Source organism: Balaenoptera ricei, chromosome 8 (assembly GCF_028023285.1).
Source record: "Balaenoptera ricei isolate mBalRic1 chromosome 8, mBalRic1.hap2, whole genome shotgun sequence".
Lineage (NCBI taxonomy): Eukaryota > Metazoa > Chordata > Mammalia > Artiodactyla > Balaenopteridae > Balaenoptera > Balaenoptera ricei.
In genome coordinates this window covers 71,693,455-71,720,282 of record NC_082646.1, presented here as the reverse complement: position 1 = coordinate 71,720,282, position 26,828 = coordinate 71,693,455, and the positions used below count along the sequence as shown (strand labels likewise).

The following is a 26,828-nucleotide window of genomic DNA, read 5'->3' as shown; positions in this document are numbered from 1 at the left end:
CTATCTATCTATCTATCTACCTATCTATCTATCTATCTATCTATCTATCTATCTATCTATGATACTGAGTATAGTTCCCTGTGCTATACAATGGGTTAAACACATTTTTAAGGGAAAAAATCTCTGCTCTCCCCCATGCCACCCCTACCCTAACACCTGTCTGCCTCTAATGAAGGACATGTAAGAGAGGCCTTCTTTCCTTATGTGGTATTTTCTGACTCTAGGACTGGACAAGAGAACAATAATAAACGTAACAACACATAACATGTATTTGCTCGGAAATTTCCAATGAACCTGCCCGTCGTTCTTTTCTTAATTATATAATTGATATGTGTTCATAAAATATTACTTGTTTAAAGTAAAAAGTGAAAGACTCTCCATCTTTTCTAATCTTACTCCCCAGAGGTAATCACTGTTAATAGGTTAGTGTATATTCTCCAAACTTTTTCTTTGCATACTTGGTGTGTCCTCCAGAATTTCAGTTCCTTCTCCTTGATACAAATTGTTGCCAGGAGCAGCTACCTGGGCAGGGATTACATTTTCTAGCCATCCTTGCGCCCAGGTGTGACCATGCATATCGTTTTTTGCCCGTGGAATGTAAGCAGAAAGGACGTGTGTCATTTCTGGGCCAAAGCTTTCAGGAAGTGAGCGTGACTCTTCCACACCCTGTTCTCCTGCCTGCTGAAGCTCTGGGGGACGACAGAACCACAAAATGAAAGGAACGGGTTTTTGAATCACTGAGGGGAAAAGGGCCACCTGCCAAACAACCATGAACTTAACGTGAGTGAGAAATGAAATTCTATTATGTTTGGGTCTTTATACGTTTGCGGATTTATTTGCTGCCGCAGCTAGAGGTACGATAATTAATATAGCATATACAAACACAAGCTTTTTTAGGTTACATTATACTCACGTATGCAAAATTTTAAAAAATGGGATCACACATTCGAGCATGATGTCATTTGGTTTTCACAGCTGAGAGAGGTCATCTGAGAAGCAGGGCCAGGAGGTGAAAGAGCCAGAGCTGGAACCTGGGCCTCCTAGCCCCAAAGTCTGTATTCTTTTCAGCGCCCTCAAGCCAGCTATAAACTGGCCTTCACCGACCCCTTTGATGGTGTTAACATGCAAGAAGGTGTTATTTGTTAGGCTTCTTTGATGACTCAGAACAGCTGCGCTCCCCTCTGAGGTAGGGGGTGGGTAACCCAGGTAGGCTCTGCCCACCCAGAAGCCTGCGGCTTCCTGCCTTCCTCAGTTCAAGGGTTTCTCAGAGAAGGAGCCCTCAAAATGATCACATTTCTCAGAAGACGTAGTTTGATTTGACAAGCACAGGTTGCAAAGACTGCCCAGGGTGCAGGGGTGTGGGGTTGTGATGACCAGCAGTGAGAGAGGAAGAGCTGCAGCTGAAAGCCTCCTTCTCCAGCCCAACACGAACATCCCCAGGGCCTCAGCATTTACAACTAGTGAGGTTATGTCCCCAGAGGGACCTCCCTCCTCCACGTTCCAAACACCACCAAAAAGCAAGCTGTAGAACACCAGATGGCCTCAGCTCTCATAGGCCTCCAGGAAACCTCTACGGTTCTAAGAAGCCCCCATTTCCTGCCTCCCAGGAGTCAGGGAGGCCCTCACTGGCTGCCCCCTCCACCCCCGGAAACATTCCCTGGGGGATACCTCCATGTGCACAGCTGCTCATGGAAGCAATGTGGGCAGCAGGATGGGGTAGGGAGGGAGGTCCCTCAGCTTATCCAGACTCTGGGGTCCCCCACTTCTCTGGGGCACCCTCCACACCCACGTCTCCCAGCTCAGCATCCATCTATCACCTCCTGAGCTAAAGACAGGTCCAGAGGTGAGCCAAAGCAACAGATAACTAAAAAGTTACTTCACTGTGGTTGTGAAATTTTTAAAAATCAGTGTTTCCCAGTATGGTAGCCAGATAGCCTTGGTGGGACATAAAATGATTTAATGATTCCACATAAACACCAGCATTAAATAATATTTAATTATTCCTCTTTTCACCCCTTTTCAATACTCTTGATTACACCAAAAAAGAGTGTCTGTTGGGTGCTAGTAGGTCTTTAACACCTTTCTAATACCAGTAAGACTCATCAGGAAAAAAAAAAGAGAGAGAGAGAAGGCACAAATAAATGTTAAACATAAAAATGGGGTCATAACAATTGGCACACAGATATTAAAATGATATACCAGAAATAAACATTTTCTAATGTAATTTTTTTAAAAAAAGATACCCTTTACAAAAGCAACATAATTTTATGCATCTAGAAACAAATCTAACAAAGGCTGTGTTCCTGGACTTTATCAAGAAAATTGTAAAACTTTAATGAAAAAAATAAAATAAAACCTAAACAAATGAATAGATATAGCATTATAGGAAGAAGACTCGATATTATAAAGGTGTCAGTTCTCCTAAATTATTCTAGAAATGTATGCGATCCCAAACAATATATGGACAGGGTTTTGTTTGCTTATTTGTGTGTGTGTGTGTGAAATTTTTCTGGCTGATTCTAAAATGTATTTGTTAAGAGCAAAGAAGGCTGCTATTTTATAAATTTATTTATTTATTTATTTTTGGCTGCATTGGTTCTTTGTTGCTGCGCACGGGTTTTCTCTTGTTGTGGCGAGCGGGGGCTACTCTTCGTTGAGGTGCATGGCTTCTCACTGCTGTGGCTTCTCGTTGCGGAGCACCGGCTCTAGGTGCGTGGGCTTCAGTAGTTGTGGCTCACGGGCTCTAGAGGGCAGGTTCAGTAGTTGTGGCTCACGGGCTTAGTTGCTCCTTGGTATGTGAGATCTTCCCGGGCCAGGGCTCGAACTCATGTCTCCTGCATTGGCAGGCTGCTATTTTATATAAGGTGGTCAAGAAAGGCATTTCTGGGAGATGACTGTGAGGAGTGAGGCCTTCTGGGGAGGTGGAGCAAGGCTCTGAGGCAGCAGCTGGCTTGGAATGTTTGAGGAATAGGTGGGGGTCAATGTGGCTGGAGTGGACTGAATGAGTGGCAGAAATGAGGTCAGAGAAGGATCCAGGGGCTGGACTGCACGGTCCTTGTAGGCCGTGGTAAGAGCTCTAGAATTAATTCTGAGTTGGAAAGTCACTGGAGTTTTTGAGCAAGGAGTGACCCAATCTAATTTAAACATGTTAAAGATTTTTTTAAATTTATTTTTACTTTAGTTAATTAATTTAAAATTTTTATTTTATATTATAGTTGATTAACAATGTTGTGTTAGTGTTAGGTGTACAGCAAAGTGATTCAGTTATGCAAAAACATGTTAGAGATTTTGAAACGGTTGGAAATATTCAGTAAACATGTTTTCAGGTGGTATGGAAATGCAGTAAAAACTGCGAAGGGAGCACATGACTGAATGACTGAAATTTTGGAAAATTCTGCTTTGAATAATCCCTTGGGTCACAGATTTGGTCTTTCTACTTCACTCAGTCCAAACAGAATGGGAAAGGATCTAAGTTGTTGGAGCCAACACTGACAAATGTGCAGTAGGGCCAGGCCAGGCCCAAGTCCTCTTCCTGCCCCTTTGGTTCGTGGCTGATGCCCCAGGGAATTTCCCCCATGGCTGGGCCTCTGATTACAGCCTTCCAGGGAGTGAGTCCAAAAAACGCTAACTCTTCTGGCTCCTGAAAAATGTCATTGACTTCCAGACTAATGAGGCTTAAAGAAGGCTAAAGGTGAAAGGTACTCCAAAGAGAATAACAAAAATAAATTATAGTACAACTAGCATGTCCCTAAGGGAATTCATTATCTTCTCTAAAAAATTGTTCCTTCTCTGGTGTTCCCTAGTCCAGTAAAGGGCAATACATTATTCATTCATTCAGTCAACAAATATTAATTAAGCATGTGTTGTCAGTATGGAATTCACTGTGATGAGCAAAATAGACACAGTCTCTGCGCTCACCTCATGGAGCTTATAGTCTAATGTGGGGAGAAAGACAATTCAAAAATAAAGAAGTAATTCTTACAAAAGGCTTAGTGCTGTGAAGCAAGCAAATAGGGTGACGTGGTAGATAGAGCAAGGGTACTACAGGCAATGTGAGGGCCAAATGTGGCCCACTGCCTTTTCTTTGTAAATAAAGTTTTATTGGAACACAGCCATGATCATTTGCTTACATTTTGTCTGGCTGCTTTCATGCTAAAGTGGCAGAGTTGAGTAGCTGCGACAGAGACCATATGGCTTTCAAAGCTTAGAATGTTAACTATCTGGCCCTTTATGGAAAAAGTTACCTACCCCTATGATAGAGGATAATGGACATCTCATACCAATGTCTTATGGAACTTTCTGCAATGATGGAAATGTCCTCTGTTTGTGCTAACATTGTAGCCACTAACCATGTGTAACTATTGAGCACTTGAAATGTGGCTAGTAACTGAGGTACTTAAAGTTTACCTCATTTAATTAATTTAGATTTAAATTTAAGTAGCCACATGTGGCTAGAACAACATAGTTCTATATAATGACACAGGTCAGAAATGTAGAGGTCTTCCCTGAATCCTCATTGCTTCCCGATGCTTCTCCTAAATACCTCCTAAAGTCCCAATAAGCCAATAAAAGTCAAAATCAAAATGTATGTTCACCATAATTGCAGTTGTGTCCAAATGTGTACAAGGATATGCCGAAGTATGTGTCTAATACTTGAAAACTACTACAGTTAGCAGTAGTTACTTTATTAAGTGGAGAAGCATGGCAAGTGATCTTATTTTGCTCTTTCAACATTGTCCTTCATTCTGTTGAATAATTCTATTTATTAAAAATCTGAGATTAGGCTGTGCTTCATTCTTTTGGTTGTTGGGAATAAAGAAACATTCAATTCATCTCAAGTAGTGTGTCTGACGTGAGTGTGAGAGAGAGAAATGGAAAAGGAGACAGACTTCCTATTGACTCTAAGGAGAGGACCCCTGTTGTGTCATTGGGCCATAAAGTCTGGAAAATTGCTCTGGATCTAAAGAGGCTCAAGGGAACCTTAACAACAGGGTTTCCATGGCCCTTCATGGCTCTGGTCTGTGAATGTGACTCAGGTAGTCTGTACATCTACATGTCTGCTCCATTTTCTCAATACTATCGCCACTCATAGCTTCTTTTTTTAAATTATCATTTATTTATTTTTGGCTGCATCAGGTCTTAGTTGTGGCACGTGGGATCTTAGTTCTCCAACCAGGGATCGAACCCACATCCCCTGCATTGGAAGGTGGATTCTTAACCACTGGACCACCAGGGAAGTCCCCACCACTCACAGCTTCTGATCCTTCATAATTTCTGTTTTCTTACAACTTTTGCCTGCTCATCATAATTGCCCCTGGTTCTCTCTAAATCAGAACCCCTGAATATCTGCTCCTGCTGCTAAATACCTCATTCTCTCAGCGTTTCTCTGTTTAAATTCCTAAATGGGGAAATATAGTTATCCCAACTCCTCTTTTTGTGCCATCACATTCTATAGGTCATTGGCCAGCCTGTGGATTTGTTACACTTGAGTTCAGCTTTCCGCTTCCCAGTCAGTTGTAGCCAAAGGGGGGTAAGATCAAGTGGTAAAAGTAGGGCTACCCTTGGCTGCAGCTACAATGAGCGGAGGGACTGTGGGTATAACAATTGAGTTAATTGACACGTTGAATACCATCCTATAAAGCCTGCACTAGCTGGGACCACCTCCAGGGGCCCGAATCTGTGATACTATGATTCTCCCATGAGGCTTTGGGCCCTGGGGAGCTCGTTCTGTGACCTGAATTGACTCTTTTTACAGCCAGAAGTCCCAGATGGTTGCTTGGTTGAGGCAAACCCGTTCCTCTCTCTCCTCCCATCCCCCTAACTCAGACTTCCCCTATCTGCTCCCCAATTTAGAAATGCTTCAGCAAGGGAGGGAAGGACAACACTTCCCCCGTGTGGGGCTCAGAGTCACAGAAAAAAACTGTTGTCCCTTGGGAGGAAGCCTGCTATGGAGGCTGCCGGAGAATTTCTGATTCTCTGCTTTGGGCCTTAGTAATTCAGGGATGATGTGGTTGGAGCCTGAGGAGAGAAGTTTGCAATTTCACCCCTAACAGCATTGGCTTGAGCTCTGAAGCTTGCTTGGGCCACCTCTGACTCAGGGCTGAGTTAAGGAATTAAATCTGCTGCCTCCCAAATTTGGCAGGGTTGGTAATGGGCGGTGGCTGCACAGGCCCTGGGAATCTCCTAGGCAGGCAGAGTGGGCTTCACTGGGCCATATGTGGGTGGGAGTTAGAGGGGTCTGGAAACTTTTCATTCCCAGCACGCCTTCCCCAGCTGCTCTAAATGCCTAAAATAAGCCAGCAGATCTTTTCTTTACCTTTGGAGGCTTTGATGCCAATTAAAATGCAACTTCTTTAATGCTCAAGACTATCCTCAAAGCTGACCTCAGTCCCATGAGCTTTATGGAAGACTGAGTTTCACATCCTTCCTTCTTATCTGGTTTGGAGAGGGAGACAGCGGGAGCAGTGGGAGCCTGAGGGAGGGAGCGTGTGTGTGTGTGTGTGTGTGTGTGTGTGTGTTTTGGAGGTAGATGTGGGAGGTGGAATTCACAAAAGAAACATGCTCAGAATTGGGGCTGGAGCCCTCCTGAATGCAGATGTACCTCTAATAAAGACCTAGGTCTATTCCTGGCTGTGCCACTAATTCTCTGTATCCTTCAGCAAATTGCTTAACCTCTCTGGACCTCAGTTTCCTCATGTGTAAAATGAAGAGGTTGGGTAAGGAAGTCTCTAAGGGCCTTTCCCATTCTGAATCACTGGACCTGAAGCAAATGCCTTCTGGAGGAGAAAGCCAGTGAGAGGAGGAAGTTTCCACTGGAATCTCTCCTTTTAGGCTTTGAAATAGTAAGAGCAGCAGCAGTGGCTCATGCCCAGAAAGCTGGAAAATGAGGATGGTCTTACAGCTAAGCTCAGACTGCTCCAGCTTCCAACCTGAAATTCCAGAACCTGCCAGTTTCACCTCCAATCCAATTGGAAAAAAATGTGTCCCTTCTTCAAGGTACTTGACTGCTGTCTTCCAGGAAATTGTCTTAATAACTCTACAGATCTAGAATGTCTGCAATGTGAAGGGTACTCTCTGGAGCTGTGCAAAGCACATCCTGCACAGTCTTAAGCAGCAGGCTTCCACACCATCACACGTTCTGCCAGGGGCAGGGTGCAGGCTCTGGAGGCACTGGGTACCATAGAGACCAGACTATAGAACAGTGGTTCACAGACTGCTAGGCGCCACCCCAGAGCTTCTGATTCAATGGGTCTGGGGTGGACCTTGAACATTTGCATTTATAACAAGTTCCCTGCTGCTTGACTGGGGACTAAACATTGAGAAACCCCACTATCAAGTATTAGAGCAGAAAGAGGTCTTGGAGGGGAAGCCCCCTCCCCTTCTACATCCTTTCTTACAGATTAGGAAACGGAGGGAAAGTGATTTGTCAACATGATGGATCTATAACCAGATTTCCCATCCAGGTTTCTTTCTACTCTATCATCTTGCTGTTCCCTGGATAGTGATATTGATGGAAAACCCACCATCCTCCTTAGCCTTCCTGGAGATTTTTGAGGAAAGGTGAGGTTGAGTTGGGGCTTCCTGGAGGCTGGGGAAAAACCTACATGCAGCTGGCAGGCCCTGGGAAATTCTTTCTTAAACTCAGGCTGCACCAGCAGGGGTGAAGCCTGGGCTCATTAAGGGATGCTGATGGGGCACATGGCAGCAGTTCCGGCCTCAGCCCAGAAGAGGGGAAGGCCTTAGCAAGGACAGCCAGTTCAGAATTAACTGTGTGAAGCTGCGGTTTCCTGCTCCACCTCTGCCACCCCTTGCTGACCTTGAGTGTATTGTTTGGCATTGAGGTCCCAAACCTTGTGTTCTATCCCTGAATTCCAAATCTAATTTCTCTATAAGGCAAAAATCCTGCTTCTGCTTGAACACCTTCAGTGAGCAGAAACTCATGCCTTCCCAGTTAAGTCCCCAGCCTTCATTGGAGAATTTCCCTTTTCCAAGGAATATGTACAATGATGCCTAAGGTTTTCCTAAGACCTAAGCACTTTGTCTTCCCAAGACCAGAAAGACCCCCTCATGGCTATCAGCTAATTAGGTGATTAATAAATATCTGTTAAGTGAATAAAATGGGATGAGGATATGTGGGCAGAGTCAATCTGACCAGAAGACTGGCTTTATCAGCAGCTACTTTTTGGTGCAGACCACTCAGCCTTACCATGGCCCATAAGGCCTTGCATGATCTGGCCACTGACTTCCTCTCCAATCTCCTCTAACATTACTTTCCCTCATACTCATTACTTTTGTAACTTTATATTTATTTGTGTGACTGTTTAAATAATGTGTCTCTTCCACCAGATTGGAAAGTCCAATGAGGGCAGTGGCAGTGTTTGTTTTGCTCACCAGTGTATCCCTAGCACTTAGCAATGTACCTATTATATAGTACATGCTCAAAAACTATTATAAAAAGAAGGAAGAAAGGGATTGCCTACTCTATGGAGGGTCCTTGCTTAGCCGTCGTAAGTTCTCTTAAATAGGCAGAATATATATAGTAAATAATTTGGCTTAAATACTGAGGGTAACACTCCAAGAAAGAGCCTATTTCTAAAAAAATATTGGATGGATGTTAGAGTAAAGGCTAAGTTGCTATAACAAAGGGGCCCAAAATATAATGACTCAGAGAAAATGGAAGCTCATTTCTCTCTCACAAAAGAACCCCAAGGTAAGCAAGCCAGGGTGGCAGAGCCCTTCCAATATGTACAAGCATTAAGGGGCCCAGTTCTTCCATCTTATTGTTCTGCCATCCTCAATGCCATTGTCTTCATCTGCATGGTCAAAGATGGGCCATGCATGACTCGTACATGTTTCCATTTGTGAGAAGGGGATAGAGTTGAAGTCCAGAGCAAGTGATTTTTTTTAAACAAATGAGGCAAAGTGGCATCCTTCACTTCCACTCACAGTTCATTGGTGATGACTTAGTCACAAGGCCACATCTAGCGAACTAGCTAGAAAACAGGTGGCCATTTGCCTGGCTTACTCTCTACTGCTACGAAAGAAGGGGAGAATGGATTTGGGAGGATACCTGCCAGTATCTGTCACAATAATAAGTAACCTTTACTCAGGAGATATAATCTTAACCCAAATTTTTAGGCCTAAGCCACTAAGTCCCACCAATCAATTGCCAGGAAAAAAATTTTCTTTATGGATTCTCCCAGTTATCTCTTTTTTAAAAAAATAAAAATTGAGCTTGATTTATTGATTGCACCGGGTCTTAGTTGCGGGATGTGGGATCTTTATTTGTGGTGTGAGGACTTGTTAGTTATGGCATGCAGACTCTTAATTTAGGCATGTGAACTCTTAGTTGCAGCATGCAGGATCTAGTTCCCCAACCGGGGATTGACTCCAGACCTCTGCATTTGGAGCGTGGAGTCTCACCCACTGGACCACCAGGGAAGTCCCCTCCCAATTATTTCTGAGAATGTTTCAGGGTGCTATTCCATATGTGTTCAAGAATAGGTCCCTCCTCAATTTGGCAACATATATCAAAATTACAAATGTTCATACCCTTTGAATCATCAAGTCCACTTCTAGGAATTTCTCTGATAGATATATTTACCCACATGGGAAATAAAACATGCACTGTTGGTGAAAGGAAAAGATTAAATAAAATATAATGTTCCCATACAATGAAGTACCATCTAGCTTTTTTTTTTTTTAATGAGGAAGCTTTTTATGTACTGCTATGCTAGAATATCTAAGGTATATTGTTAAATGGATTTTTTAAAATGCAGAACAGTAAGTAGATTATGCTACCATTTTTATAGAATAAAGAACAATATATGTATTACAGTTGACGCTTGAACAACACGGGTTGGAACCACATGGGGCCACTTACACAGGGATATTTTTTAATAGTAAAAAATACTACACAGTCCATTGTTGTTTGAATCCACAGATATGGAGGAACTGTGGATGTGGAAGGACAACTATAAATTATATGTGGATTAACCCCTGCATTGTTCAAGGGTCAACTGTATGTATATTTATATTTGCTTTTGTGTTCATAGGATATCCCTGGAAGAATTGAAAAGACACTAGTAATGAGGGTGGGGAGGGGATTCGTTGACGAGATATCTGGGGTATATACTTTTTATACTTTTTTCATTTATACTTTTTCATTTAGGACCATGTGACTACATTGCCTATTTAAAAAGAAGGAGGGAAAGGTGGAGGAGGTGGGTGGAGGGAAAGGAGAGGAGAGGAGAGGAAAGGAGAGGACAGGAAGAGGAAAAAGGCAGAAAGAGGGGAAAAGGAAGAAAGAAAAGAGAGGGAAGGAAGACAAGAGGGAGAATTATTCCTATTCTTTCTCTCCGTCCTTCCCTCCATGCAACCAAACTGCTGCCTCTCCTGTAATGATCCCTGAGGTTGCTGCTCCGCGGGCCCAGCTGTCCGCTGCTGGCAACTCCAGTTGACAGTATTTGGGTTTCACAGAGGGCACTGCTCTCCTTTTGGCTTCTCTGGCTCAAATGTGAGACAAAATCTTCTCTTCAGTGTCCCATACCCCAGCAGAGACCAGCCCATAACATTTAAAGAGTGATGACTGATGACTCCAGAATAAAGAAAGGCAAGAATAACAAAAGACCATCACTTCCCATGACTGCACAAACTCAGATTCTTCCTCAGGATCCTCTACTGGTCCATCTCCCTGCCTGGTTCTAGGCCTGGCCTCTCAGGAGGAGTCAATGTTCATCATCACCAGGACCTCTCCAGGAATATCCCCACTTCAGAGACCAAGCCAAACTCGCCCAGAAAGAGAAGGAAGTTTCTCCCTTACCCCAGTCTATGGGGTGGCTCACCAGAATTTACTTCCGGCTAAAGGACTGAATTCTTGCCAAGAGGATTAACAGTGGCGATGCCCATTCCCTGCAGGAGCTATCCCCTGCGTGCCCATAAGGGTGTATTTTGGCCTCATGGTCCTCAAAAAACAATTCCAAGAATCTGACTTGGATACAGTTCAAATATCTCGTCAGGGGCTTCAGAAATCAAATTAAAATCAAATTAATCTATGTAATCTGGGATTTCAATTGCTGACCCAGGCAGAAATATACCAAACTAAGTCCAGTTCCAGTTGGTCTCTCCTCAAGGGCTCAAAAATCCTGGGGTCCAGGGTTTTCCAGAATCAACTTATTACATAAAGGAACAACAACAGCCAGATCTTAGACACAGTATTAGAGAAAGGATAAGCATAATGGTACCAAGAGCCTGGGATGACATCATTATGGCTACTGAGCTCTACACATAGCTCTAAGTTTCACCACTGTAAGAAAGAATGATGATGGATTGTATAATTGTCCTTGTGTGGTGAGAGGATATTTGTCCACAGATACAAACTTGTAATTCAAGGAGAAATTCAGCACAGATTCTTTTTTTTTTTTTTAATTTATTTATTTATTTTTAAAATTATTTATTTATTTTTTTGGCTGTGTTGGGTCTTCGTTGCTGCATGCGGGCTTTCTCTAGTTGCGGCGAGCAGGGGGCTACTCTTCGCTGCGGTGCGTGGACTTCTCATTGCAGTGGCTTCTCTTGTTGCGGAGCAAGGGCTCTAGGTGCGCGGGCTCAGTAGTTGTGGCGCACGGGCTTAGTTGCTCCGTGGCATGTGGGATCTTCCCGGACCAGGGCTCGAACCCGTGTCCCCTGCATTGGCAGGCAGATTCTTAATCACTGCACCACCAGGGAAGTCCCAGATTCTTATATAAAGGATAGGGAGCAAAAACATAGGCAGTGTCTTCTATGGGAATGTAGCAAAAACCTCAAGGGAAACACAAGCTGTGTCTGTGGGGCTGATTCCAGAACTCAGTGGGGAGGTGGGTAACAAGAAAGAGAGAGGAGAAATGTTTTCGGGGAGAAGTCCACATCGGAAGGGAGGGTAGTGAGGGCAGCCCATGTCTCTTACAGAGATTGCTGTCTGGCCCAGGCTAGCAGATTAGAATTGCAGTGTGCTATGCCAACAGCTCCATGGTGTGTGAACCCACAGAGGACACTCTGTGTTGCCTCCAGCTTCCATTTTAACAGAACCATGATTTTGTTCTGCCATCCACTTCTCCCTCATGCAGCTATGTGCATCAGGGGAAGTGATCTTTGCTCCCAGCTCCAAGGGAGAGGCCTGGCTGACTGGTCTAAAGGCAGTCTTACCCCTTGCCTGTGATGAGTCTTGGAATATGCATATGACCCAATTCCGGCCAATGAGAGTGGAGAAGTCTGCTGGAGGATTCTGGGAAAAGTTTCTTTATTTCAAAGAAAGAGCCGTAGAGAGAGACGCTCTCTCTTCTTCCTCTGCATTTTGTGTGATGCCTGGAACTCATCTTGAAGTCATCTTGCAGCTTGAAGGATGAAGTCAACATCAAAGATGACATACTGAGAGCTGGAAAGAACCAGGATTCTTATGACATTGTTGAGCTTCTGTATCAACCAACCTGGGAACCTACCCTACCTCTAAATGTATTGTAAAGTAAATTTCAGTTGGCGCTTCAGTCATTTGCAACTGAAAGCACATACTACACAAATACTTATTGGAATCCAACTATTTATTAGGTGCTGAGGAAACAGTTTTAGATGACAGCACATCTCTACTTCATAGAGCTTATCTTATAGTGGAGGAGGGCTAGGCATCAGACAATTGACTTCACAGTTGTTTAATCGTGATATTGTAAAATGCTACAAAGGAGAATGTTGCGTAAGAGAGGATTTGACCTTGTCTGAGAGTGGTGCATTTGTTTCTCAGTCTCTCTCATCTGGGCTTTTTTATTTCAACTGTGCTTCTTGTAAGAAGATAGTCTGCACTCACTTCTAAGATTTGCTTCTTGGTAGGGGCTTGTGGCATCCATTTGATGACTATAGGGCTATCCGCACACTTAAATATAAAACCATCAGGACCAGAGCTGACATGCTTCTGTGAAAATTGTGGAGCCTGTAATGTGTTCCTTCTTGGATGGAAAGAGCCTAACCTGTGGTTTGCCTAGGATGAGCAAATCCCACTTCACGGGCCAGCAATGCCAGAAACCCTGGGAAATGAGAGACCTAGGAGGGCTGGGGACAATGCTTGAGAACTTCGTACAGCAGCACAAGTATTGAATAAATTACAAGAATCAATTAGTAGACTTCTGATTACAAGATAGCAAAATCAAGTTCTTTTTCCTCTCTTTCTTTACTCAGAAATTAGCCCACATAAACAATGAGGTCAATAAAAACAGAAACCGCATCTTTAATGACACATTCTGAACTAGAGAAAGCAGGTGGCCTTTCCTTCTTCCCTTGACTTCTTTTTCTCCGCTTCCTTACTCCTACTTCCTGGAATCATCTGCTAGATGAACTTCTGCACCCAAGTTCTTGTCTCAGGCTCTGCTTGTGGGAGAAGCCAAACTAAGGCAGAAGGAACTTGCACAGGGGACCCTGACAAGAAGTAAATTGATTTTCCCTGCCATATCATACAACGTACCCTCAGGAATTGGAAAGACACCAGGCGCTCTGGAAGGTAGGAATGAGATCCTCCAATGAACAAGCCAGTTTTCTGCCTATGGGGAAGCTACAGGGAAGCCCTCTATCAACAATCCTGCCCCTAGGCAGATTCTAATCAGCATTTTAGTGCCACACTCTTTTCTTCCTCCAGAAGAATAGTAATTTTTAAAAGCAATCTCAAACTTACAGAAAGTTTGCAAGTATAATACCTATGTAGGTGTTGGTGGAAACTGATGAATTTCAATATACGTGGAATAACTTTTACTCCCCTGAACTATTTGAGAGGAAGGCACTGACATGATGAGCCAACACCACTGAGTCTTTTAGTGTGTATTTCCTTAAAGCAAGAACAGGGACTTCCCTGGTGGTCCAGTGGGTAAGACTCCACGTTCCCAATGGAGGGGGCCCAGGTTCGATCCCTGCTCAGGAAACTAGATCCCACATTCATACCGCAACTAAGAAATCCACATGCTGCAACTAAGACCCTGTGCAGCCTAAATAAATATTTAAAATTAAAATAAGATAAAAGCAAGAACAATCTCCTACTTAACCACAATGCAACCATCAAAATCAAGAACTCAGCATTGACACATTACACCCAGGCAAGTTTCACCAGTTATCCCAATGAGATCATCTGCAGAAAAGCATGCCAGGTCAGAATCACATGTTGCATTTTGTTGTCACGTCTCTTTAGTTTCCTTTAATCTGACACTGTTCTTCCATCTTTCCTTGACATTCCTGACCTTGACACATTTGAAGATTACGGTCCAGTTATTTTGTAAACTCCCTCAATTTAGATTTGCCCGAGATTCAGCTTTGGCAGATATATCACAAGAATGATGCTGTGTTCCCATTGCATCCTATCAGGTGGTATAGAGTTTCAATTTGTTCCATCACTAATGATCACTTTGATCACTTGATTAAGGTGGTGTCTGCCAGACTTCTCCACTGAAAAAGTACTCTTTCTTTTTGTAACTAATAAGTATTTTTACTGTGGTTTTAAAAAACCACACATAACATAAAATTTACCATGTAACCATTTTTACGTGTACAGTAGAGTGGCGTTAGCTATATGCACATTGTTGTGCAATAGAAGTCTAGAAATTTTTAATCTTGCAATACTGAAACTATCCATTGAGCAACAATTCTCCTTTTTGTAACTAATAAGTATTTTGTGGGAATGTGTTTTGTAACCATACAAATATACTATCCTTCATCAAGTTTTCAATTTATTTATTTATTTATATCAGTATGCACTCATTGCTTATATTTTATATAGTGGATTATACTCCATTTTTTAAAAATAAATTTATTTATTTTATTTATTTATTTTTGGCTGTGTTGGGTCTTCGTTGCTGCACTTGGGCTTTCTCTAGTTGCAGCGAGCGGGGGCTACTCTTCGTTGAGGTGCGCGGGCTTCTCATTGCAGTGGCTTCTCTTGTTGCGGAGCACGGGCTCTAGGCACACGGGTTTCAGTAGTTGTGGCACTCGGGCTCAGTAGTTGTGGCTCGCGGGCTCTAGAGGGCAGGCTCAGTAGTTGTGGTGCATGGGCTCAGTTGCTCCATGGCATGTGAGATTGTGAGATCTTCCTGGACCAGGGCTCAAACCCGTGTCCCCTGCATTGGCAGGCGAATTCTTAACCACTGTACCACCAGGGAAGCCCCCTATACTCCATTATTATCATTATTTATTTTGATGTGCAAATTATTCTAGATTTGCCTGGTGGGGGTCCCCTCAAGCTTGCTTCTATGTCCTTTTTACCTGTCCCCATTGTTTTTTGAGCATTTCTTTATTTTCCTTATACGAATTCCAGGTTCATCTTGTATATTCCCTCATTGAGCCCTTAAATCAACCATTTCTCCAAGGAGCCCTGGTTCCTTTTGGTGGAGGATGGTTTTTAGAAACCAAAAACTGAGTGCTAGGTATGCTCATTGTGTTTGGGATATCACTCCTTCCAGACCCTAAGAATGGGCAGCTAGGGAATATACTTATGTATATCTGTGTGTGTGTGCATGTATGCACACATACAGACATTTATATGTACAGTATATATATTTCTACATATATTGAAATTCATCAGTTTCCACCAATCCTAATTCAACACTACATTCTGGTTTTCCCCCTTTCAATACTTTTAACTCCATACTCTGACAGTGAGAAAACTTATGAATGTCTAGGATACTCTGTTGAGTGAAACAAAGAAAGTTACAAAATAGTATTTGCACTATGAGATCCTGTTTTTTAAAGTTAATAAAGTTTATATGCATAGTAAAAAAAAGTCTAAAGAAATTTTATCAAACTGCTAGCACTGGTGTTTTTTCAGAGAACTGGGATTATGGGAGCTTTGTACTTTCTATATTACATCTATATTTACAGTATTTAAAATTTTGCCAAGAGCAGGGATTTATTTATTTTTTCTTTTTTTGGCCACACGGAGAGGCTTGTGGGATCTTAGTTCCCTGACCAGGGATCAAACCTGTGCCCTCTGCAGTGGAAGCACAGAGTCCTAACCAGTGGACCGCCAGGGAATTCCCAGGAATTATTTTTTTAATAGGATGTTGGTAGTTATTTTCTTACTGCCCTGCAGTCACACTAAAGCTGAAAGCTGGAAAAACAAAACAAAACAAAACAGAAAATAACTAAATACCTCACCTTCTAAAAAGAACAGCCTACATTTGGAGGTATACCCCCATACCTTTCAATCTTCTCCTGGGCTTACAAGGAGGGTACAGAATGTGTCCTGCTGCCACCATCTATCACCTCTCCACTACTATACCCTCCTTTCCAAAATATATTAAAATATAGAGGAGGGAAGACAGCAAAGATTTCTTGAGGATAGTTGGCCTGTGGAGACTGTAGCATTTCTTCAAGGTGAGTGGGTTCTTTCTTGTCTACCTGAAGCCTCATGCTGGGGCATGGAGGGAGAGCTCCAAAAGAATCATTTGTAAACATTACAGTTGCCTGCAAGAAGAGACCAGAATTCTATTCTACAGTTGGACATCTGCCTAGGCAGTAGATTACTGAACTATCTCATGTCTAACTGAGCAGGAGAGAATAAAATTGGAGAGGGATGGCAGGCCAGAGAGAAGAAGTGGGGCAGTGGAATAGTCTGCACACCCACTGCTCAGAGCTGAAAGTTTCTGTGAGTTCCTTGAAGGTCAAGTGAATATCACAGAGTAGGGGGGCTTGATCCTTTTTATTGTTGTTCTACCTAAGAGGGCCATCTGCCAGATGGGAAACTCCAGCATTAAGAAGCTGTAAAGTATGCTCAGGGTTGGTATTCAAAGTTGGATGTCATGGCTGCTGCTTAATCAGAATATGCACTAGACATAAACACCTTTGACACCAGTACTGCTGCTGTCACCCTGATAGTGGTAGCTGAGAGGTGTGGAAGAGCAGAGCCCCACCTCCCGTGTCACATGTGCTGCGTTTTGTCCACTTGCCTCTCCAGCTCCATTCCCTACCCTTCCCTGCCCTGCTCTATGACCTGGGAGGTTTACTTCTATGGACATTATCACCAGTCTCCTTTGCCCTCTGGTTTCCAGCTGGGTCTGGGCAATAGGAGACACTAACAAGAGATGAGAGGATGGGAGGAAAGAAACGTATTTATCCCCCTGTCCCAATGCCCTCCACTCTGGGCCACAGTTTTACAGTAACTTCCCTCATCTTCCTATGGCCACAGCATTCGGGTGTCCCCTCTCCCGTGGTTAACAATTCCTTCCCCATATCCCTTCCAACCTAGTGGTGGTACAGGCTTCCCCCTGACTACCCTTGGGTGCTTCAGCAGTCCTGGTTGGCTCCCTTAACCTTGTCCACTCCTCTGCCAACAGTCTCTTCATTAAAGTCTCTTCAGTTACTCTTTTGAATGTGGTGTCTCTTGACTGATTTGTCAGACCACTCTTTAGTGGGGAGGTTCCTGCAGTTCCCTCCAAGAACTCCCACACATTTCTCCATGAGAGAGCCTACTTTTAGAAATCTGCCTGACAGAGGTCATCAATGGCCCATGACTGTCAGCCAGAGAAGCAACAATAACCAACAGAGGGAGAACTATAGCCAGGGCCAGTCAAGACACTCTCTCCTTCCTTCTTGCCCATCTCCCAATACTAGAGGCTTAAAGAGGGAAAAGGATCATTAGAGTCTCTGATGTGGCCCAATCAGAGTACCTGTCCCATTGTCTGGAGTCTAAACAAATCGAGTAATTAAACAAAGAATAAGTTAGATAGAGGGTAGGCAGAATATCACCTTTTTGGTGATAAAGGCTAAGTGGGGACATACAGCTGACAGTGAGAGCCAAAAAAGTTTGCTAACTGAACTCCAGAATTATGCAGACTCACCATTCAGTGGAGGTAGTGCTGGACCACAGCTGCCTGCAGATATGGGGTGCTGCCCAGGTAAGACATACAACAGGGAGGAGCAGAGGAAAACTCCTGTTCCCTGCAGGCAGGCTCTCACCCAGGAAAAACGAGGAGAGAAGATGTCACTGAATCAAACATATCCAGATTATGAATCAGTAAGTCATTCCACTTTCTGTGGACAGAATAAATAAATGGAGAATGTCACACTAACCAAACTCTCCCACTTTGAAAGAAAACACTGATGCTGGAGAAGCCTTCCCCCTATTTTTTGTTTTTTAATTTTATTTTTTATTTTTGGCTGCGTTGGGTCTTCGTTGCTGTGCGAGGGCTTTCTCTAGTTGCGGCGAGCGGGGGCCTCTCACTGTCGCGGCCTCTCTTGTTGCGGAGCACAGGCTCCAGACGCGCAGGCTCAGTGGTTGTGGCTCACGGGCCCAGTTGCTCCGCGGCATGTGGGATTTTCCCAGACCAGGGCTCGAACCCGTGTCCCCTGCATTGGCAGGCAGATTCTCAACCACTGCGCCACCAGGGAAGCCCCCTTCCCCCTATTAAGGAGAATAGGTATCTTCACGCTAGATTTCACTCCCCTACTTATGCTCTAAACAATCAAGTTCCCAACCTATAATCTTCAATAATGAGTTTAAAATTAAACCTTTTTAACTCCAAATGGATTAGAGACTTGAACGGAAGAGTTAAAAGTATAAAACTCCTAGAAGAAAACGTAAGAATAAATCTTCATGGGACTTCCCTGGTGGCGCAGTGGTTAAGCATCCACCTGCCAATACAGGGGACACGGGTTTGAGCCCTGGTCCGGGAAGATCCCACATGCCGCGGAGCAACTAACCCCGTGCACCACAACTACCGAGCCCGCGTGCCACAACTACTGAAGCCCACGTACCTAGAGCCCGTGCTCCACAACAAGAGAAGCCACCACAATGAGAAGCCCGTGCACCGCAACAAAGAGTAGCCCCCACTGGCCGCAACTAGAGAAAGCCCATGCGCAGCAACAAAGACCCAATGCAGCCTAAATAAATAAATTTATTAAAAAAAAAAAAAAGAAAATGGGCTGAATTTGAAAGATGGCCCTGGATAATAAAGAATCTAACTCCATTAAAAAAATAAAAATAAATCTTCATGACTTTGGGTTAGGTAAGGCCTTTCTAGATACAACACCCAAAGCACAGGAAACCAAAGAAAAAGTAGATAAATTAGATTTCATCAAAATTTAAAACTTCTGTACCTCAAAAGACACCATCAAGCGAATGAAAAGACAACCCACAGAATGGGAGAAAATATTTGCAAAAAAATACATCTGATAAGAGACTTGCATTCAGAACGCATAAATAACACTTACAGTTCAATAAGTGTTATCAAACATTTATTTATTTTTTAAGAGATTGGAGTTTGTTTATTTATTTATTTATTTATTTATTTTTGGCTGTGTTGGGTCTTCGTTTCTGTGCGAGGGCTTTCTCTAGTTGCGGCAAGCGGGGGCCACTCTTCATCGCAGTGCGCGGGCCTCTCACTATGGCGGCCTCTCTTGTTGCAGAGCACAGGCTCCAGACGTGCAGGCTCAGTAGTTGTGGCTCACGGGCCTAGTTGCTCCGTGGCATGTGGGATTTTCCCAGACCAGGGCTCGAACCCGTGTCCCCTGCGTTGGCAGGCACATTCTCAACCACTGCGCCACCAGGGAAGCCCCAAACACTTATTGAAGACAAATAACCCAATTTAAAAAGTGGGCAAAGGACTTGAATAGACATTTCTCCAAAGATGTACAAATGGCCCATAAGCAAATGAATAGATACTCAACGCCACTAATCATTAGGGCAATGCAAATCAAAACAACAATAAAATACCACTTCTTATCCACTAGGATGGCTATAATAAAAAAGATAATAACAAGTGTTGCCCAAGGATGTGGAGACTAGAACCCTTACACCCTGCTGATAGGAATGTACATGGTACAGGGCTTTAGATAACAGTCTAGCAGTTTCTCAAAAGTTTAAACATAGAGTTACCATATGACCCAGCTATTCCAAGAGAAATGAAAATGTACATCCACACAAAAACTTGTACATGAATGTAAATAGCAGCATTATTCATAATAGCCAAAAAGCAAAAACGAACTAAATGTCTATCAACTGAAGAATGAATAAATAAAATGCGTTATATTATTCAGCAATAACAAGAAATGAAGTACTGATACGTCGTACAACATAGATGAGTCTCAAATGCATTAGGTTGTATATCTATCTACCTACCTACCTACCTACCTATATATCTACCTATCTATCATTTATCTATCTAGAGAGAAAGAGAGGACAACGTAGCAGATGAGCAAGAAAATATTTGCAATGCAGAGTGCAAAATTCTACCTCAGAGATTAGCTCTGAATACTACAGTACAGATCAGAGGTGGAGAGTCACTGCAGCTTTCATGGGGTTGATGACGCTTTGAGTGAGCTTGGAAAGATGTGTAGGCATTGGCTAAATGGAAAGGATAGAGAAAAATCCTTCCTGGTAAAGCAAATAGGATGTGGTAAATGCAAAGGTAAAAAATGAATTCAGGAAATATTTGTCAAGCTCCTACTCTGTGCTAGGTACAGTGGTGAGCACTGGAATTCTGCAATGAAAACGATCATGGGAAAAGTTCTTGGGCCCAATGTCCACCCTGGACCAATTACCCAATGATGGGGATGAAGAATAAGGTGATGCAGCAGTAACATGGCTTCTGGGAGTAAACTCCTAGAGTGAGGCAGACGGTTTCTCTAGAGATGCCAATATCTCAAAATATGTCCCACTGGGGCTGTGAAGGTAAGTGTTGGGTGTCCCAGGCTCTGATGGGGTCTCTGCAGCGTTGACAGCTTTTCCTGTGTCTCTTCCAGGTTACGTACTCCTGATGCTCCCAAGGTACAGTCCCCTACTCTTTGCTCCTAGTCCAAGTTGTGCCACCAAGGGATGGACAGTGAGTGACTGGCCAGGGCAAAGGGCCCTCTGAGTCTGAAGGAAGCCGGGAAGCTGAGGGTGCAGCCCTCCCCGAGAGTCTGGCCTGGGGACAATTGATTGGGCTGGCCCCAAAGGAGGCAGAGAAGATCTAGAAGACAGATGCCTACCATAAAAGGCTCCCTGCTGGGCAGCTCAACTTTGCCTCAGAGTCATTTCCATGAAATTACCACCCCAAGGCACTAATGAGGTGATCTAGGAGACAGCTGGTATTTTGCATAATTCTCAGTAAGCCACTATTAAGTGGAGACCATGATTGACTCCCGTGTATCTTCCAAGAACAATACAGGCATGGGGATGAATGTCATCGAAGGAACAGAGACTGAGGGACACCTTGCTGCCCCCTGTTGAGCAGCCATCCCTAGGGACCCCTGGAATGGCCTTGGGAGAGGAGAAAACTCTAGCTTTTGGAATTCTGCTCCAAAATTGTTCTGTATCTGCGTCTGGCAGGGTAACGATAGCATCTCCCAGGCTTTAGGCTCCTTATTAGGTCTGTATCTTTGTTTGGTTCACATAGCAATAGGTACCTTCCTCTGTTGTGGCATTTAGAACCCAATTTTTGTTTCAGATTTCTTCTAACTTATTACAGCCAAAGCATTTACTGCTGCAATGGATAGCCAAATGCATTCCCAAATTCAATCTCTTACTTATGCAAACACAAACTTCGCCACCCCTCAGAGCCATATCTAGCCTGCTTTAGCCCTTAGATCAGTGCAAGGAATATAATAATAGCGAGTCAGCTACATTCTGTGGGGAGCCGGGTGTAACAACTCATCTCTGCTGAAACATCTAGTTATGCTGGACTGGTCGTCATGGAAACACAGCTGATGATGTGAGCATATGGCCTAGAGCCTCTGTCTCTTACATTCCCAGTGAGGGAGGGGAGCTGGTACTTGAGAACAACGTGACAATGTCCTGTATTATCTGTTGTGCTTGTTGAATGAAGGGGGAGAATAGATTGCTGCGGAGAGAGCTGAATTCAGGGTGCCGTGAGGAATTAGGACTTAGAGAGCTCTGGTTCTTCTGTAAGCAGACACTGAGTAAGGCCTGTGCACCTAAAATGTGTGCAGATGGACGTGTGGAGGGTGGAGGAGTGGTGAGGAGCATGCAGGGGAACAAATGTAATGAATACTCACCGTGTGCCAGACAATCTATTACAGATAATAATAATAATTGGCATGTTTTGAGCACATAGTAAATGCAAGGTACTTTACATCATGATTTCATTTAATCCATGCAACAAACTCGTGAAGCTGATTCCATTATTCTCCCAATTTTTCAGAAAAGGAAACTCAGTAACTAATTGCTCAAAGTCACGCAACTTGGAAGTGGTAAGTCCAGGCTTGAATCCAGGGTTGTCTATCTCTAAAATAGCTGCGGAAACCTAAGCTATGCTCTCTCTCTACTGTGATAAGTGCTTTGGATATCTTATTTTGTTAAAAAAACATTGTTTTGGTATTAGAGTTCACACCAGGCTTTTAAGATATAGTACGAGGTGCTTGTCTGAAATATCCTCATATATAGCAGATGAAAGTCTTTTGAACTGTTAATTGTATTATAGTGTAATTCTCATGATAATTTGGTGAGGATGCTAAAATCATTTCCATTTTACAAATGAGGAGTCTTATGCTCAGAGAGATGAAGCAATTCGCCCAAGGTCACATGGCTGACGGTAAAGAGGGAGTGGAAACCAGTGAGTGTCATTCAAAGCCTATGCTCTATCTACTCCCTATTCTGTGTTAGGGCCAGGCAAGCTGTCTCTCTCTGTCCATTGCGGCTTCTGTTGCCATATTGGGTTGACTCTGAAGCCCCCTCCTCTCTGATTGAGAGGCTTACATACCTAACTGCCTTCTCAATTTCACAGGCAAACTTAACAAAACAACCAGACCAAAACAATCAAAACAACCACCATCACAACAGGAAAACCCAACACAGCCAAAGTTGAACTAAAGGTCTTCTCCCCCAAAAGCTGCCCCTCCTCTCATACCCCAATCCCAGTAGATGGCATCATCATTTACCCTATTGCTCATTCCAGGAACTCAGGGTACATCTTTAACATTTCTTCTCTCTTCCCTTTTTCATATCAAATCCGTTATTGAGTCCTGATGGTTCTACCACATTGGTCTATTGTCCTCACTACCCTGACCCACGCCATTACCATCTCTTGTCTGGATTATTGCAAGAGCCTCTTAACAGGTATCCATGCCTCTACTGTTGTGTCTTTCCAATCCAGTCTTCACTGCTGCATACTCTCAATATCACTGTTTTGCTTAAATGGTTTCCTATGACTCTTTGGAGAATGTCCAAAATCTTTAACATGGCTTCTCTATCATGTTATAATCTGTTTCGTACTCTGGCAGCATCCTCTGTTTTTCATTCACAGCACCTATCACATTTATGATTAATTATTCCATTAATTATCTGTATGATTATCTGTTAGATGTGTCTTTACATTAGAGTCCAGATCCTTCATTCTAGTCCTCACTCTGCTACTGACTGTCTATTCAGGCTTGAGCAAGAAGCAAGATTACTGCTTTTATGCCAGTCTCTATTGTCTGTCTTTGTCTATGTCCTCTGCTGAACTCTGAGCTCCTTTGACTAGAAGAATTTGACTAGAAACCAAGTCCATCTGACCTCAGAACCTAGATTTCCTAATTCTTGCAACAGGACAAGAATTAAGAAAATAATGGTGCAGATGAGGAAACGGAAGCCCAGAGTGTCAAAGGAATTTGCCTGACATCACACAGAGCCAGAGCAAGAACTCTAGCCTGCTGGCTCCTAACCCAGGGCTTGTTCCTTCATCCCACTGTCTCCCAAGAGCAACACCTGGCAGAGGCTAAGTGGAGCTGAAAAGGCACTTCCATGTCTACCTTGAGTGTTGGCAGCATGATTACTAGACTTTGTGGAGTCTCTGTACCCCTCTTCCCAGCCCAAATCTATCAGAGCTGAGCTCTGGATGAGCTCAGCAGGTTGTTTTTACTAGTCTGATGCAGCACTGCTCACTGGCTCTGCAGGGGTCCTGGGGCGGGGGCATCTGCGTGAAGGGGACATGTCCCCATCTGGCCCCAGGGGACCTTCCTGGGTTTCATATCGCCTTGCAGTCCTTGATAAAATTGTCCCTGGGACCCACATGGGGCTCTGCTAGCTCATATAGCACCGTAGGGCATATTACAGCAGGCATCCTCTCAGGAGGACAAATGGGGAAAGGGAGCCATTCTGAGAGCCCAGGTTAAACAGCCTCCCTTCCTCTGCTGGCTCAGCCTCAGCTGGGGACCCTGGGCTGCCTCCTCTGCTGGGTGCTTTCCTTCGGGACACAAACTTCTGAGCCCCGGAAATCCTTCCCCTCCTCTGGCCATTTCTCTTCATCCTGTACGATTTGTTCCAAGCTCATTCACCACCCACTTGTCAAGAGGTCTAGAGGACTGCACCTCCACTCCTATTGTTCTGCACCAACCGCCTGAATCATGGCTGTTCCCCTCCTGGTTCTCACAATCTAGGGAGAGAGACCAGGAAAGAATCCCAGGTGGTTTTGGGAGCCACCAAAATTGCATCAACTCACCTTCTTTCAGAATCAGACATGGGCTCATTAATGGGACCTTATAGGCACAGACCCTGACTGAGGGGTCAATTAGAATGGTGGGGGGAGGGACTCAGAGAAAGGCAGTGGGTAAATGGGAGCCAAGGGCACTGGACTGGGGGTCAGAAAGCCTCAGCCTGTCCCTTCCCTGATGTGTGACCTTGGGCAAGTCTGGTCCCTTTGCTGGGCCTTGCTCTCCTCGGCATGGTCTGGGGAGTTATCCCCAGTGACCTTGGGGATCTAGGATCTTGGGCAGTGTGGACATGCCATGATGGGCTCTGTACAGTATATTATGGAAAATATAAGGCAAGCACTTAAAGGAGTGTTATATGTTTTCTTAGGAAATAATTTTTGTTAGACTTGTTTAAAGTATTCAGTTACTAAAAGTACAGGTGGCATACAGATACAGCAAAACACGGGAGAGTGGTACGTCAATGACTGCTACTTGAGCAATGTGGATTTAGGGAACATTCCATTTCCCCTAAATGGTTCCTTTTACATCTTCTCGATTGTAAAACTCAGAGCTAAATTCAAAACTCAGTCTCAGAAATTGTATTGATCTTTATATTAGCAGGTATGTGTTCTCCTTTGCTTTGGATCTGATTTCCTTTCTACGTCTAAATTATCATTTCTCTGTGGAGCTTTCCATTGCAAGCTGTGGAAATTGGAAGGCAGTGAGGTACCATGATATATACAAATCACATTCAGAATTAGAGACCTAAAAGGCATACATCTGATGAACAGGGATTGACATTAGCTTAGTCCTTCATAATTTGCAAAGCAGTTTTCACATATCCTTTCTTACATCATTTTTTTGTCTTCATTAATAACATGCAGAGTTACCTGTTGGGGTAAATATTATCATTATTCCCATGTCACAGATGGGAAACTGAGGCATGAAGCAGCAAGAGGACCTGCTCATGGTCGAATGAGTTGAGAATCAGACCTAAGTCTGACTCCTGTTTCCATATTTCTTCAGTGTGTGGATGAAAAATTGTCACTCGTCATCTTCTTCTATGAGGATTAGTCACTAGCCACTGCAGTCGCTGACCTTCAACACATCCTGAAAGGAGTTCAGGGCTCAGATCAAGAGTGGGGCACTCTGTGCTCTGGGAAAAACTGGTAGAACAGGTCTTCAGATAGATATTTTCAGGAGAAGAATTTATGAGCCCAATTCTTGCATCTTGTCATATCTAGAAAAGCACTAAGATCATTAATGGAGACATCTGCTCCTCATGACTAGCAGCAACCCTCTGCCCAAATGTGTGCTTGACTGCACGTAACCTTATTCACAAAAATCACATACATACTGACCTCCACCCCTGCCTCCTCCCAGCAGTTCCTCAGAGCTCTCTGAGAGGCTGTTTCCCAGGCTATAGTCTTCATTTTGCCCCAAATAAAATTTAACTCACAACCCTCATGCTGTACTTTTTTTTTTTTTTTCAGTTGACAAGTGTCACCATAATTGCTTTGTTTTTGTGTTTGTAAAACTAGACAGATACCCCCCCTTGGTGGGGATGGAGGGGAGGACAGTAGGGAGTGAGGCATGCCCCAGGCTCTGAGCTTGCAGCACATGGTTCCCACCTCCCAGGCTCACGCCTGCCTTACCGGGGCCTGGCCGGAGCCCCGCTGGGTTTACAGCTCTTATTCGGGCTCTGAGCGCTCAAGGCCATCTTCAGCAGGTCGGGGCGCTTGCAGAGCCGCTTCCCCTAGTTGGCTGGGCTTTTCACAGGCTTAAAGTGTCATACCTCTGTGAGCACAGCCTGTTAGCAGCCCAGGTCAGCAGCCCTGGGTCCTTTCAGAGCCACCCTTCCAAGTGCATCCCCGCCATCCTGCGGCCTGAGTTTCCTCTGACTTGCCCAGCCTCTGTCTCTGTCGTCTGTTCCTCTCTCCTCGTCACTACCTGCGCTCTTGGCTCTGGGAGCAGTTCCCTAGGTTTCCCCAAGCTCGAGAGCTGTGGAGAATGTTGGGAATTGTGGCAATGGTTTCCTAGGCATATGGGCAGTCAGCAGGTTTTTCTTAAAAAAAAAAGTGGGGGAAATAAAACACGCCTCCCTAAACCTCCGTAATAATCAAGGGAGGAAAACATGATCAAAGCATGAAGGAAACATACAGAAATTTCTTCTAATCATCCCTGCCTCCCAACCTGAGGACCGACCACTGTTAACATGTTAGCATCTGTCTTTCCATATTAATATTTTTTATGCCTATAATAGCATACATTGTTTTCTCTACAGAAAAAAAAAGCACCAAAATAGTTACTATTTTGTAGGGTTCTTTGGTTTTTGTTTTTGCTTGTTTGTTTTTCTTCTTCTTAGCAGTAAATCATGAATATTTTCTATGCCAACCAGTATTCTTCTACAATATGATTTTTAATGATTGTACAGCATCCCA

The 26,828-nt window shown here is 43.8% G+C and overlaps 1 protein-coding gene across 1 annotated transcript in view; it reads left to right on the top strand.

Moving 5' to 3' along the window:
* Positions 1 to 702: 702 nt before the first annotated feature.
* Positions 703 to 26,828, top strand: part of RRAS2 (RAS related 2) — a 117,670-nt gene continuing 91,544 nt past the window's right edge. Inside the window, exon 1 of the mRNA XM_059931187.1 lies at positions 703 to 780. The gene's annotated coding sequence lies outside the window, so the exon portion shown is untranslated. The remainder of the gene's footprint in view (positions 781 to 26,828) is intronic.